At 35.4% G+C, this 15,607-nt stretch overlaps 1 long non-coding RNA gene across 1 annotated transcript; it reads right to left on the reverse strand.

The window, feature by feature from the left end:
- Positions 1–256: 256 nt before the first annotated feature.
- Positions 257–1,847, reverse strand: LOC134809915 (uncharacterized). Its single transcript, XR_010156692.1, has 2 exons — positions 1,616–1,847; positions 257–675 (listed from the first exon to the last, which is right to left on the reverse strand). It is a non-coding gene; the product is annotated as an uncharacterized LOC134809915 (long non-coding RNA).
- Positions 1,848–15,607: the final 13,760 nt, after the last annotated feature.

The raw sequence follows: 15,607 nt of genomic DNA on the forward strand, positions 1-15,607 counted from the left end.
GCAAATCATAAATGAAAGTTACAAGCAGGGCGCAATTTAGAGTCACTCCATTCTGATAAGAATTTACACAGAAAAAAACCGAGATCATCAAAATTCCGATGGATGAATGCATGCATTAACATGAGCTCTTAAAGACAAAATTCTTCTGATTTTTCAATTAGTGCTTTCACTCAGAATTAAACCTATTGTGAGAATAAACATCATACTCCTACAACTCCATTCACATTATGATGCATGAATGATCGAGCCGGAGAAAGGCATGGTAACTTTGCATTTTATTAAAGAGCAAAAGTTCTTGCTGGTTTAATCTAAACTGTTATTTAACTGAAGGGAATTAGCAATTTTCTTCATGTCCAGTTTTTGGCACATCCACGTTTTTGGCCCCAAGGATTTCTCTAACTCACACTTCCTGTCCAGTCACCTTCACTGCAGCAACCATCTTACGGAGGGGTGCTGTCGCTGCTCCTGTCCACTTTCTGGCTGTCAGATGCCTCGAGAGTTCTTCTTGCCCTTGATAAGGAATAAACTTGTCAGTTGCATGTGGCAGTTTTACAACTGATTTGGGAGATGATGCAGATTTTGCTATTTCTTAACTGATTGAAGTTTATCATTAGTTTAGATTCAGAATGATTAAGAGGCAGGAAAGGACATTCTCCAACATTCATTGTTCATTGTCTGTAACATATAATGAAATATAGGTCTTATTAGAGAGTTTTTATTTAGTTATTCCCATTTTGCTATTTTTTTAAATGCTGAGTTTAAGAAGCCCTTCATGTGTTGTTAAACACACCCATGAATAAGGCATATCCTACCCACTTAATACAAGCAAGATTTCAAAGCCCCAGATTGCCTGAAGGGAACAAGTTCTTTTAAATTGTTCACTAATGTTCCACTTTCCTCCTCATAGAGCTCATATTCATGGCTTACTACCATAACTACTTTCATGGAAACATCTTTGCTAATCCCTCTTTCTTATGTACTCACTCCGGAAAACACTATAGCAATTCAATCCAATAATTTGCTGATTCTACAACTGCATGTATTAAATAGCAGGACATGGCTAGAGAAACTTTTACATTTCAATTCTACTTCCTTCAAGTTTAAAACCAAAATCTCAAATAAGCCCTTAAATCTTGAGACAGGTTGCCTACCTAGTAATCTCACTCTTTTACTCCCCAAAACAATTTTTTCTATGTGCACCTAAAAATATCCAGCATGTCTCCCACCTTCACTAACAAGTGGTGACCTTATTATATACATAAAAAGAGGCAACCGTATGACAACTGCTTTATCTTTTCACAGTAACCCCTCCCTACCTAGGTCTGTGGCCACAGAGCTAATTTATCCTCTCTCCTGTTAGGAGCAAAAAAAATAGTTCCTTCTATCTAATCGACACCACCACTTGTGACCTAGATCAAGCCTCCTCTAGCCTTTTCAAGGACTTTGATCCTTCAGTTTTCCCATTGTATTGCATCAGCATTTTTTCTTTCTCTTTTATGTCTTTTCCATTACATCAACTTGCCTTATTATCACCCAACTTAACCTTCCCTATACTCTATTAAGATGCAATTTCCCACAGCAAAACTCATCAAAAGGTTGTCTATAGCATCCTCACCTTCTATCAACATCTAGCCCAATGTCTAATCCTTAGTGAATATGTGTTATTTATCAAATAAATAACAAATAACACCCCTCCTTCTAGGGTTCACAGCATAATATAGTATCTCATACACATCTTCATTACAGTATTTATTACTATCTATTATTAGAGATTCCCTTCTGAGTTATGAGCTCATAGAGAAGCAAGTGGTATATGCTTCACCTTTGTGTTCTAGAACCTAGTCCAAGACCTGACACATGTTGGGCTATTGATACATGCTAAAGGAGGGAAAGAAGGAATGGAGAAAGGAAGGAAAGAAGGGGCTTATAATATACTGCTATTAGGTAAAATATGCACTACAAATGTTTTTTCACCATACAAAATATAAGAGAAATGCAGCTAGAAACAAATAGGGAGTGACTACTTTGAAACTACTACCTGGTCCAGTGTGATGATGATATGTAAAGGATTAATAGAAAACTGATAGATTAGGAAATCATATCAAAACCCAACAATATAGAAATCTATATACAAGGTTGGACCCAAAGCTTAGGCAATACCTATAAGGAGATAGTCCTGTGAACAAATACAAACTTCAAAGTGATACGTAAGCATGCAAGCAGCCTTTTAAAAAATCTCTGTGCATGTATTAATTCTGCTCTGCTTCCAGTACAATGCATGGATTACCATAGAAGCAGCTGCAATTTTATGAGCAAAAGGCCCAGGAATTAGGCATAATACAAGCATGAAAACTTACCAATCCACATTTCCTTGTAATGGAAGAAATTTGATAGGTTTAATTTAATGCATGAGCAATATTATTTTCTAAAAGTGACCACAGTATTTGAATAATATTTTTTGGTGGGTGTTATATGGTTGTTATTTCTGTATGATTGCATTTACAATTAAGTATTCTCTCCCATCCTGCTTTTCTTCCTCTTTCTCCTCCTCCATTTTTCTAACAGATCAATATGGTGAAGTTAAGCAGAGTTTTGAGTTCCCACGTTATGATTATGCAAAGCTCCGTCACGTACCTTATGTGACAAATACCTGCTGAAACTCAAAAGATGCATGACTTTCCAGGATTTAGCCATGGGATGGCTTTCCTTGAAAGAACTTTCTGGGCCATATAAAGAAGATCAGGGAAAAGAGAAAAGGGAAAGGGAAACACCTCCAGCTAAGCTACTGGAACTTTCACTCAACCTAGCATCTGTGATGATAAGCAGGGATTTTAGCAAAGCTACCAGTGTTTGAATCCTGGCTTTAGAATTTTTTTATGACCTTGGTCAAGTTATTTAATTTCTTTTGTTCTCTATTTTCTCATCAGTAAAATAAGAATAATAAATAATAGGGTCTATTTTGTAGACATGTTATTAGGATTAAATGATCGAATATTACCAAGTGCTTAGGACAGTACCTAACAAGTAGTATGCGGCACTTCAGTGTTGGTGAAATGTAACAGATATTTCTAAGCAGCACAAAGTGGTAAACTATTATAAATATTATCCCTGTTAGGCAACAAGTGGACAAGAAAATAAGTGACTCATATAAGATCGTGCCCAGATTAGGATCATTTATGAATAATAAATATTGCTATATCCCCAGGTGCTACAATAATACCTGTTAGGTGGTCTATGGATGTTTGTTGTTCTAAAGCAAGTAAATGGTGCTAATAAAAAAAGTAAACAAAAAGTAAAAATGGATATTTGTTGCAGGAATGAGCATGATCCTAGGACTTAGATTAGGACTACGCTGTCACTATCCCGTCTGAGGCCAGAATTATAATCATTTGGATAAAATAATTGAAGTGGGATTGCATCTAAGAGCAAAGTCCTATAGATGGATGTTAGGACGAGGTAATTGGAACTTGTGGTAGGTGCCTGTGTCTCAGGGGATACCTGACAAACCAGACAGGCCCAGAACAAGAAACAGATGGGATCAAAGCTAGAAACCAGTCAGAACAAAATGAAGTCTGGATGAGTTGTGATCGGTAACAGACATAAAATAGCACAGTCTCAGCATTTATAGGGACCAAAAAGTTATCAAAGAGTGTGTTTTTCCTTGTTCCTAAGATCATGTCTACATATCCAAAAACGTGGATGTGCCTTCCTGATTCAATTCTTTCTACAGAGGGGAACAATGCCCTCCCAATGCAATAGAATTTATTTTTGGATAATTTTAATCAGTAGATTGTTCTTTAATATGTTAAACCCTAACTCCATATATTTCATTAACCCATTTTTCCTAGGTCTGCCCTCTAAAGCTTCATAATATAGCAGATAACTTCTATGCAATTATTTTTCACATGTATGAAACCACAAATATAGCTACCTTATTTCCTAGGAATCTTCTGTCCTCTAAGGAAATTATTTCCAGTTTCTTTCACGGTTCTTTATGTAACATGGCTTTTTTGCAGCCCCTTTACATTTCCCATCTCTGTCTTCTGGATAGTTGGTAATGTCCCTAGCAAAATGTGGAGTCCAGAACCGAAACTATTAAAAAGGATAAAACTAAGCAGTAGTGTCAAAAATGTCAGGGGTTATTATCTCCATATACATGGACCATCTATATGTATTAACAAAAACTATTTGCATTAGATCAAGGCCAACACAACTTTTCATAAATGGCCAGATAGTAAATATTTTTTGCTTTTTCGTCCTCAAATTCCTCTTGCAATATGCAGTTCTGTTGCAGCATGACAGCAGACTTAGGCATGCTGTAAATGAGTAAGTACAGTTATGTTTCAATACCATTTCATTTATCAACAGACGGTGGGATTTAATTTGCTAACTCCTGTATAAAAGCACTCATATCTTTCCATCAACTAAAGTTTCTAGGCTTTCTTCATATCATGTTTCTAAGCTATAGACCTCCAATGTTTGCTTGAAAAGGACCATGTCTACCCTTATTAAAGTTTTATAATTAGACTTAGCCTGTACATCTAACATGCTATGATATTTTTGAATCTGATTTTATTAGTCGTTATACATAAAAGCGCCTCTTTTCTACATCATGCCATCTGCATATTGGCAAATATATCCTTTCTTAATTCTAATGCAAACTATTGACAAAAATGTCAAATTGGACAGGGCCAAGAAAAGAACCTTTGCATCCAAACTCCAAGTTAACAGAAATCGATTAATAGGCATCCTTTGGATGGCCTTTAACCAGCTAGTATGGATTAATTTTACCACCTAGCCTACATTTTCGCATCATATTCATAATAGTGAGAAACTGTCAGATATCTCAATGGAGGGCAAAAGCAGTATCTATATTACTTTTCCAATATTATGAATTATTACCTGAACAAAAATATCTAAACTGAAATCTTTCTGTGAAACCTAGTATGAAGTTTCTCAGTATTCTGAGGCTGTAAGTTTTTCAGTTTTCCCTATCCACTTAAGACAAAACAAGTGCAATGTTTGAACTTTTAAGAAGTCAAATTGCAGCTTATACAATGAAGAGGTTTCTAAAAGGTATGTGCAATTGGAATGAATTGTGTCACCAGGAAGTGTGGTTTCCAGTCATTGAATATATTCAGAAGATGAATGACAAAATTTAAGGATACAAGAGCAATTCTTGTATTAAATAGCGGAATAGATAACAAGACTGTGCCTATCTCTGAGAGTCTATGAATCGAAAAGTTTGTTCTGTCAAATAATCATCAAGGGCTTAGCAGAGAAACAGCCCTTGTCTTCCCGCTGATATCTTTTAGCTGGAAGGGAGGTAAAATACACAGCAAATAGCTATAGCACATATCTCACTTTCATTATCAATCCCTTGTTATCTGCTGCTCCTGAGATTGTACCAGCAATGGCTCCAAAAGACAGGATATAGAACAAGATTGAATTTCAGAAGGCCTAAAAGTCATGAAATACTTATTTTTACACAGGAAAAGGGGAATTGGAATGATTCTTATTTGAGATCTAGTCATTTAAGTTATGCCCTTAGCCTCAGCAGGATCAGCCCACAAAGGACTTCAGGTACCCCACCCCTCTACTTTGTTTGGTATATTTCCCTAGTCATAATTTGTATCAAGAATAGTGCAGTATTTTAATTAATAGCACTATTGCCTGCATTGTCTCTAACATTTTGAGGTAAGAGGGTGGACTGAGGCAAAACCTTCATTAAACTTTAAAAGGTTGGCTTATGATTATGTGTAAGAATCGAACTTAGATAATTACTTCTCAAAGCCATTTTCATCAAAATCTATTCATTGGGTGATAATTGCTTTTTCTAAATGCAAAAGAAACACAGAAATACAATCACTATTTAAACCTTGAAATTACGATAACATTCAAAGGCAGTATAGTAACTTGATTGAAATGCAATCATGAATATAGTTTTATCAGAATTTCTAAATAAAAAATCCCTGCTTGATTGCCTAATGTTTTTGAATTCACGTGGTGTGCCAGACATTTGGCAGCATATGCTTGATCCCATTATTTCTACTATCCGTGAAAAATCCTGGTATACATTTCCTGGTGAGTAGAATGCTATTTACTTTTTTTCTTTAGTATTTCCTTCTCCTCCCATCAGAAGCATTTACATCAAGGCCCTTCAGTATTGCCACAGATCAGAGAAGTCATAACCACGAAGTTCATTCATGGAGTTTGGGGTTATGAAGCTTGTTATAATAACAATCACGGAGTGTGGAATAAGGAAGAAACCAAAGTAGAGTGAGGGCACGGTATAGCTTCTCTCCTGATTTTGCCATATTTTTCCCAGTAAGTCACAATTCCTTTTTGAGAATGACAAACTGCATTTTGTGAGCATTTTTTTATCCTGCCTATTCAGAATATCATTCTACTTCGGGAAAACTGTTTTTCCCTATCTGTTATTATGTGGACAGGTGGAGGTTTCCAGACACAGTTCCACTCCTACTTTTATCTGACCACTCAGCTGGAACTATCAAAGGACTGCACACTCTCACCCTCGTAATTGTATAGAACATGGGTAGATCATCCAGGTTTTGCCAATTGAATTTATCCCAGGACTTTCTGAATTAGAAGCTAGTTCTTCAAAAACAGACTGGAGGTTAGAACTGGAAGCCATGAATTATACTGAGTAGAGAAGGGTATGAGTTAAGATGCTCTTGGTTACAGTTCAAAGGAAAAACTAAACTCGAATTCTTATACATGTAAGTGGCAGATGAGAGGTGACATCAGTGGGAATGGCAGAATGAAAACCTCAAATATCCTCTGCTCATTAAAAGCAACAAGAACACCACCACCACTTTTAAAAAAATCAACATTTTCAGAACTGTGGGAATTAACCAAAGACTTGCAACAATCTGAGGAGTGTTATTCAATAAAAATTTCTGAATTTCAGTGACAACAGTGAGCCTGTGGCAATTTAACTTGTCCCATTCCCATCCCTTAGTTCTGCAATAGCCTTAGTTCTCTCCTTAGTTCTGCAATAGCCTTGAAAGCCAACAGCCTGCAATCATGGTGAAACCAGCAGCCTGGCAGTCACTGATGAGAGTACAGGGCTAGAGCTTTTTCAAAGTCCCGTTCTCAGATAACCATCACCCCCTGACCTATCTAGAAATTCCTTGGAAAATCCAACTCCAAAGCTTGCGTTTATTGGACCTGAATCAAAGCTCACTCAGCTCTGATCTTTTTCCTGGGGGCATTTTAAAATAATCAGCAGCAGTTGTTTAACACTGCAGTTGCCTGATATGGCAATAACAACTTGGGCAAACAACATGTGATTAAAGAACTTAAACAAAAAGCCTAGGGGTTAAGATATCTAAGGGGAAATTTGAAAAGCTGCAACAAATTCTTGGGAATCTAGGAGGCTATGTGCATGCAATGGTCTATGTGCATGTCAAGGACTATGTGTATACCCCGAAATTATAAAGAAGGCTCTAAGCACTCACCCCTGGCTGACCTTGAGCCTCTGCTTGAGCAGGAAATGAAGGGAAAGGCAGAGCTGCAAACTGCCTGCTGCCGCACTGATGCCATGCCCCCAACATGCATACAAGGCCACTCAGAAAATGGGAGACTTAAAGAATCTCTGTCCAATCATTAACTGGCCATTAAACTCAACATGCAGAGACTTTAGAGCTCACAGACAATAAAGAATAAAGGCTTTTTTACAGGTACTTAGGCATGAGGTGGGAAGGAGAGGGCTCTCCCCCCCACCACTAGAAATGTTAGGTGACAGTTTGGCAATTATCACATTGCCTTTCTAAAAGTGATAACTTGGCAGCTGGCACTAGGGAGAGGCCATTTCCTGATGGTCCACACCTATTGCACGACTGTTTTAACTGAATGCAGATGCCAGAGAGAAGCAACTTCCTGGGGATATACATTAAGAGACAAGACGGCGGAGTACGAACTTCCGGGAGCACTCCATTAGAAAAGGGAAGAAAGCCTCAGATGGGCATGCGTACAACTTCCTAAACACACCGCATGTGCCCTCTTCCCGAGGGTCAAGAGGGCACTGTGCATGCAGGCAGCCCACCCTAAGTGAAGAATCATGAGGAAGGGGCCAGCCTATAAAGTCCTAAGATCAAGGTTAAACACAACCCTTGATCTTAGTGCTCACTTGGGGCTCTTCTAAGCGTACTTTCCTTTCCTTTCCTTTCTTTTCTGTTCTAAAGCCTTTTAAATAAACTACCACTCCTGCTCTGAAACTTGCCTCAGTCTCTTTTTCTGCCTTATGCCCTTCAGTTGAATTATTTCTTCTGAGGAGGCAAGAACTAAGATTGCTGCAGACCCATATGGATTCGCGGCCAGTAACAACTTCAAATGGTTAGTGCAGGAAAGCCATTAAACAAACATAACAACAATAAGTAGCAACAACAAAACACACCGATAGGAGAGAATCTAATTTCCAAAGTTGCCACACTGTATTATTTCAAATAAATAATAATCTAGTTTTGAAATAAAAATTATGTGACATGCAAGGAAATAAATAGTAAAAATAAGCGAGTCAACAGAAACTGTACCTGAGGAAACCAAGATGTTGTACCTACTAAAAATATTTTAAATCATCTATTTTAAACATGCTTAGTAAATTAAAGAAAACCACGTCTTAAGGACTAAAAGAAAATATAAGAACAATGTCTTAGCAAATTGAAATATCAACAAATAACTGTAAATAAAAACAAATAAATGCTTTTTGATATTATCATGGATTTTGCCTCTATATTAATAAGGGATATACTTCTCTGGTTTTCTTATTACGTCTTTTTTATTATTATTTTCACCTCTTTACTTTTTTGAGATCTATTTCAATTTTCTATTTTATCTTGAGTTTTGGTAGTTTGTATGTTTCCAGGATACCATTTCATCTAGGTTATCAAATACATTCACATATAATTGTTCATAGTATTCCCTTTATAATCCTTTTAGTGATCAAAAAACATCCTACAGAGTGAAACTCAGGAGCAGAAGGCTTCACTGACGATTCTATTAAACATTTAAAGAAAAATCAATACCAAATCCTTCACAAACTCATCCAAAAAACTAGAAGAGAAGGGAACATTTTCCAGCTCAATCTATGAGGCCGGTATTACTCTGATATAAAAACTTATAGCACCAACATTACAAGAAAACTGCAGACTTATCCTTCTTGTGAATATAGATGCAAAATCTGTGATAAAATATTAACAATCTGAATTCAGCAACATATATAAAGGATTATCCACCATAGCCCAATGGGATTTATCCCTGGAATGCAAAAATTACTTAAAATACAAAAATATATTAATGCAGTATACTATATTAATATAGTAAAGCACATTAATATAATAAAACACAAAACCCAAATGATTATCTCAATAGACATAGAAGAAAAGCATTAGAAAATAATCAACATCCTTTCATAAAAAGGAAATACTCAAAAAAGTTGAAATATGAAGCTCAACTCAATGAAGAATATTTATTAAAAGTCCACAGCTAACACCCTACTTAATTATAAAAGACTGAAAGCCTTTTCCCTAAAATCAGGCACAATACAAGGATGTCTGCTCCCATCACTTCTAGTGAACATTTTTGGAGGTTCTATCCAGGACAAACAGGCAAAAAGAAGAAATGAAAGGTATCAAGATTGGAAAGGAAGATGTAAAATTAACTCTATTTATAGATGATCTGAGATACAAAAAAATCTTACGGAATCCATCGTCATAATAATAAAAACTACTAGAGCCAATAAATGAATTTAGACAGTAGAAGATTGTCTAAATGAAATCAATGAAAATCAATTTTATTTATACATTACAATGAATAATCCAAAGATAAAATTTTGAAAAATTATTTACAGTAGCATCTAAAATAGTAAAATATTTAGGAATCATTTAACAAAAGTAGTAGAAAACTTGGACACTGAAAGCTACAATAGTCATTGTAAGAAATTAAAGAAGAGCAATATAAATGGAAATACGTTCCATCATTATGAATTAGAAGAATTAATATTGTTAAGATAGCTGTATTAACAAAATTTTCCTACAGATTCAATGCAATCTCAATCAAAACCCCAGATAACTTACAGAAATTGATGAGCGGATCCTGAAATTTAGATGAAAATGCAAGAATAGCCCAAACAATCTTAAAAACAGAGAACAAAATTTGAGAAATCATATTTTCCAAAATTAGTACAATTTCCAAACTTACCACAAAGCCATGAAAATTGTGTAGTACTGGCATAAGGACAGATACATAGATAAATGAAAGGGAATTGAGAGTTCAAGATAATCTCTTACCTTTATAGGTAAGTCATTTCGGACAAAGGTACAAAGAAATCAAATGGGAAAAGAACTATCTTTCAACAAATGGTGCTGGAACAACTGGATATCCACAAGATAAAGAATAAAATTGGGTCCATACCAAACAGCATATATAAAAATTAACTCAAAATGGATTGCAAACATAAATATAAAAGGTGAACCTATAAAACCCACAGAAAAAATAGATATAAATCTTGGTAACCTTTAATTAGGCCTTGATTTCTTAGATATGACACCAAAAGCACAAATAATAAAAGAAAAAATAGATAAATTGGGTTTTATCAAAATTGAAAGCTTTTTTCCTTCAAGGAACACTATAAAGAAGGTCAAAGATAATATATAGAATGGGGGAAAATATTTGCAAACCATCTTTCTGATAAGGGACTAGTCTCCATACTATATAAAATACTCCTACAACTCAGTAACAAAAAGTAGCCCAATAAAATGGGGACAAAGGACAAGAACAGACATTTCTCCAAAGAGATATGCAGTAACTAACAAGCACATGAAAAAGCTCAACATTAGTAGCCACAGAAAAATGCCGATCAAAACCACAATGAAGTATCACTTCAAACTCATTAGGATAGCTAGAATAAAATGGATGGTAAACAACAGATGCCGGTGAGATTATGAAGAAATTAGAAACTTCATACATTGCTGGTGGGAATGTAAAATAGTGCAGTGGCTTGGAAAATATTCTGGCAGTTATTTAACAAGTTAAACAAACATAGAAGTTACTATATGATCTAGCAATTTCACCCTTTCTTATATACTCCTCAAAATGAAAACATATGTCCACTCAGACACGTGTATACAAATTTTCATAGCAATTCATAAAAATGTTATTCATCATTGGCAAAAAGTAGAAACAACTGAAAAGAAACAATGAAAAAAACTCTCATAAACTGATGAATAAAAGTATGGATAGTGGATAAGCAAAAGTGGTACATCCATACACTGGAACTATTACTTAGCTATAAAAAGGAATGAAGTATTGCTGTATGCTGCAACATGAATGAGCATGGAAATATTATGTTAAGTTAAAAAAAAACAGACACAGACACAAAAATATATTGGATGATTCCATTTGTACGGAAAACCATAGTAGCTACATCTATAGACACAGAAAGTAGATTAGTAATTTTCAGGGGTTGAGAAAAAGGGAAGGGAATGGAAAATGACTGCTAATGCGTGAAAAGTTTCTTTGAGGGATGATGAAATGTCCTGAAATTAGATCATGGTAATGGTTGTACAGTTTTGTGAATATACTACAAAGCACTGAATTATACACTTTATGAGGGTGAATTTTATGCTATGTGAATTTTTTCTTAATAGAAAAAGAAAAACAGTGATACAGAAAAGGCCAATGTCACAGTAGGCTAGTAGCACAATCTAAGGCTCCCTTTGTTGGCAAATGTATGACTTTGATTTCTGATGTCAGGGATAGAGTTAACATCTCCAGAACCATACAGATATTCTAGTAAATCTGGAAGAAGTTGGCATGCATACTGGTGAAGTTACAAACAAGCGTCCACTATACCCTGAAAGGCTGAAGAGTACAGCTAGACACAGAACGGGACGTAGAGAGGGAATCTGAGACTTAGACTGGGTTGCATTCTTTTTTGCAGTTTAGTTACCACCGCCAATAATGTCTCCCTTTTTCCACTTAAGCTTTTGGGTTGGATTTCTGTCATTTGCAAGCAAAAATCTGGAATAATACCTGTATTTAAAGAAAAACAGCTCTCAAAATGGCTTAAACTAGTATAACACTGAAAATAGGAGTATATTGTATAGTGACGAGTGAAAGTGAAGATATGAGAGTGTTGTATTTCAATAGCATTGGCCAGAAAGTTATTAATGGATAATTTAAGCTCAAATCCTTAATATAATGATTCTGAAGCTAGAGAAAAAATCTTGATAGTATCAAAGCTCAAAATGTTCAGGAAGAATATTACTGTGAATTATCAAGCCTGGTTGTTATGAGCAACCTGTGCTTGACTAATCTCTGTGTTTTAATGCAGTGAACAAGCTTTTATAGTAATGCTACTGAATTATTTTCTAGGCCACAGAATAAAGTAGTCCAAACAGGTTTTTATTTCCTTCCATATAAAACATGGCTTATATTCAGCTTTTTGAGAAACAAAAATTTATTTTCCACCTAGTATTGCTTTCTTTTACTAAATAACTCAAATTAGTACAATTTTAATTTTTTAAATTTTTCTAATAATAAAATCAGCCTAAAGAAATTGTGCCAGAAATTTATACTGTATCTCCTCCAGCAATATACTTACTTACAGGGCCATGGTTATCAAATTCATTATTCATCTTTTAGTATCTATTAAAATGTGTTTTGGGAGTGAAATTAAATTATTTACTCATAGAATAATTCATTTTTATGCTACATAGGTATAATTAATTTTAAAGAATAAAATAATTGGATTGAATTGTATGCCTCTAGCCTCTAAAGGAAATCCAAAATATCTTAAATTAGTCTGACTAATCTTTCAGTAATAAATGAAAAATTAATATATAGGTATATAACAACTTCCTACCTGTAAACAAATAAAGAACAAGTAAAATGCAAGAGGTGAATGAATTATCTTACTTAACAAATAAAAGTGCACATAATACACAATTACTGACCTAACTCTAAATGATATAAAAAATAAACACTCATTGACAAATGAATAAATTCTTAGATACACACAGATACATAAATAACAAAGGCAGATCTGTAGATAATAAAAATTTTAGTGACCTGTGGAAATTCTTTTGTTGTTGTTGTTGTTGTTGTTGTTGTTTTTGAGACAGAGTCTTGCTCTGTTGCCCAAGCTGGAGTGCAGTGGTGCAATCTCAGCTCACTTCAACCTCTGCCTGCCAGTTTCAAGCAATTCTCCTTCCTCATCCTCTTGAGTAGCTGGGATTACAGGCACTGCCACTGTGCCCAGGTAATTTTTGTATTTGCAGTAGACATGGGGTTTCACCATGTTGGCCGGGCTTGTTTCAAACTCCTGACCTCAAGTGATCCTCCTGCCTTGGCCTCCCGAAGTGCTGAGATTACAGGCATGAGCCACTGCGCACAGCCGGAAATTCTTTAAAATAGGATTGTTGTCCAAAAATATTTGGATAAACTGGAGATCCAAATCTATTTTCATTAGAAGATATGTATGTGAGTGTATGAGAGAGAAACAGAGACAGAGAGAGGGAGAGTTAGAGGAAGAGAGAAGAAAAATAGCTCTATGGGATGGAAAGTACAAGGCTTCTTGTTGGTAGCAGGGAATTCCTGACAATAACTATCTGACAATAGCTGGAAGGCTAAAAGTACAGAAAAAAAAAATCCTTTACTTTTTGTAGGCAGAATAAACTGCAATTTGAAATAAATGGATTATTTTCTTAAAAAAAAACTGAACCCTTGTTTCCAGAAGTAAACACAGAAAATATAACAATTTATCCAAATACATGTAGCAATTGCTTACTATATGCCACATAAAATATGTTACTGGTATCTTGGAAGTTTTTTCCCTATTTAGTGGGACATACTGAATCTATGTGTATTGACTGTTTCATACTGATTATTTAGCCTTTGGCCAATTTTGTGAAATCAACAAATTGATAAAACAGTCTTCTGGTTAGTTGGATTCAGTGTTTTAACACGCAATTTAGAATATTCCTATATAGTGGATTTTTTTTTGCTCTAGAAATGGGTTTAGTTGATTTATTTTTTGTATTTTGGCCCCACAATAAGCCTGCTCACTCAAGGATCTTCAACAGTTAAGCTGTCTCTGTGTAACAAGCCCATGGTAGGCCTGATGCAGCAGTAAGAAATAAATGTGTCTACAGCATAAAAGTGTTGTCTTCCATATTGGTAGGAAGATAGCTGAGTGTCAATGTGGCCTCTGCCCAAGCCTACTGGATGAAACAGCCCCATTTCTTGGCTGCTATCGCTGAACAGGATTCTCAATACCTGCAGGATACTTTGACTCCTGAATTGTGGGAGTGTCTCTGAGAAACATAGGGTGTCTTTACAGAGCTATTTCCAGTCAATTATTTTATTCTCAATTCTTGTGACCTTTGCACTACTTGTTGGCTATTTGGGTGGTAAACTGAAATGAAACACCACGGATGCCAGTCAGAATTAACATTCTTGCCTGTCTTCAAATCCAGTCCAGCATTTTGTGGTCTAACTCAGCTCATTTGCTATTCCACGAAGTAAGTAAGATTGGTTAAAATCTTTTTGTACTCCCACTGCTTGTCTCAGTGAAATTCAAATAAACAATCACAGGTTACATTAAGGATAATAACTATATAAGTCTAAATATATTTTGCTGGAACAAATGACATAAGTATAAGATATACAGGGAAAAGAAGATTCGTAGCTAAGAAATCTTTAGTATGCTAGATCCATCTACTAGTGAAAAACAATTCTGTAGCCCTAATATCAACAACATGAATTGATGTACAACAAAATAAATAAGGTCACCGTTGTCTCAAATATATCCTTGTAATTTAGTAAGCATGAAAATATAAATAGAAACGTTAGCTCCCCCAGATTACCAACCACCTACTGTCTAGGTACCCATATCCTCAAAGTGCCAAAGTAAACCACAAAAATCAGAAGCATCCTCCTGGTGGATCAATTTTATTGAAATATTTCATAACAAGTTGCTATATATTAACTTTTCTATAACATCAAATATTTTCTCATCAAAATCAGCATAGATATATGTGGAGTAGAAGATGAAATTTAATTGAATTTTACAAATTAAAAAAATGCCAAAGAAATGCTAGACATTCAGAGAGCAGTTTCCCTGTTTCACAATATTCACTCCTTTCCTTATGACATGAGAAATACATTAATGAAAATATTTCAGAAGCATTAATACATGATTTTAAAAGTCACCATTATGAAGGTAATTAGTAAATGCTTTTAATACTAATTAGAGTGACTAGAGAAAAATGCATCTAGTAGTCTACATTTACATTATACATTAAAAGCTGTCAGTGCCCCCACCCGGGGGCCCTTTACTTAGACAGTCAGCATCCTGCCTAGCTCCTGTAAGTATTGGCTGCTAATAGCTCACAGCTGCCCTCTATAGTGGAGAATTGCTTTCAGCCAATGAAAGCCATCTTACTTGGAATGTCACAGCAGCCCCCAGACAATGGTTGACTGATAAGGAAGGACTTTCAGATTCCAGGACTGTCCCTGGGTCAGGCCCAAAGCTAAAGGCTGAAGCTGGACTCCAACCTCAGTTGGACTCCAACCTCAGTCAACC

This window comes from Pan troglodytes, chromosome 3 (genome assembly GCF_028858775.2).
Source record: "Pan troglodytes isolate AG18354 chromosome 3, NHGRI_mPanTro3-v2.0_pri, whole genome shotgun sequence".
NCBI classification, from domain to species: Eukaryota; Metazoa; Chordata; class Mammalia; order Primates; family Hominidae; genus Pan; species Pan troglodytes.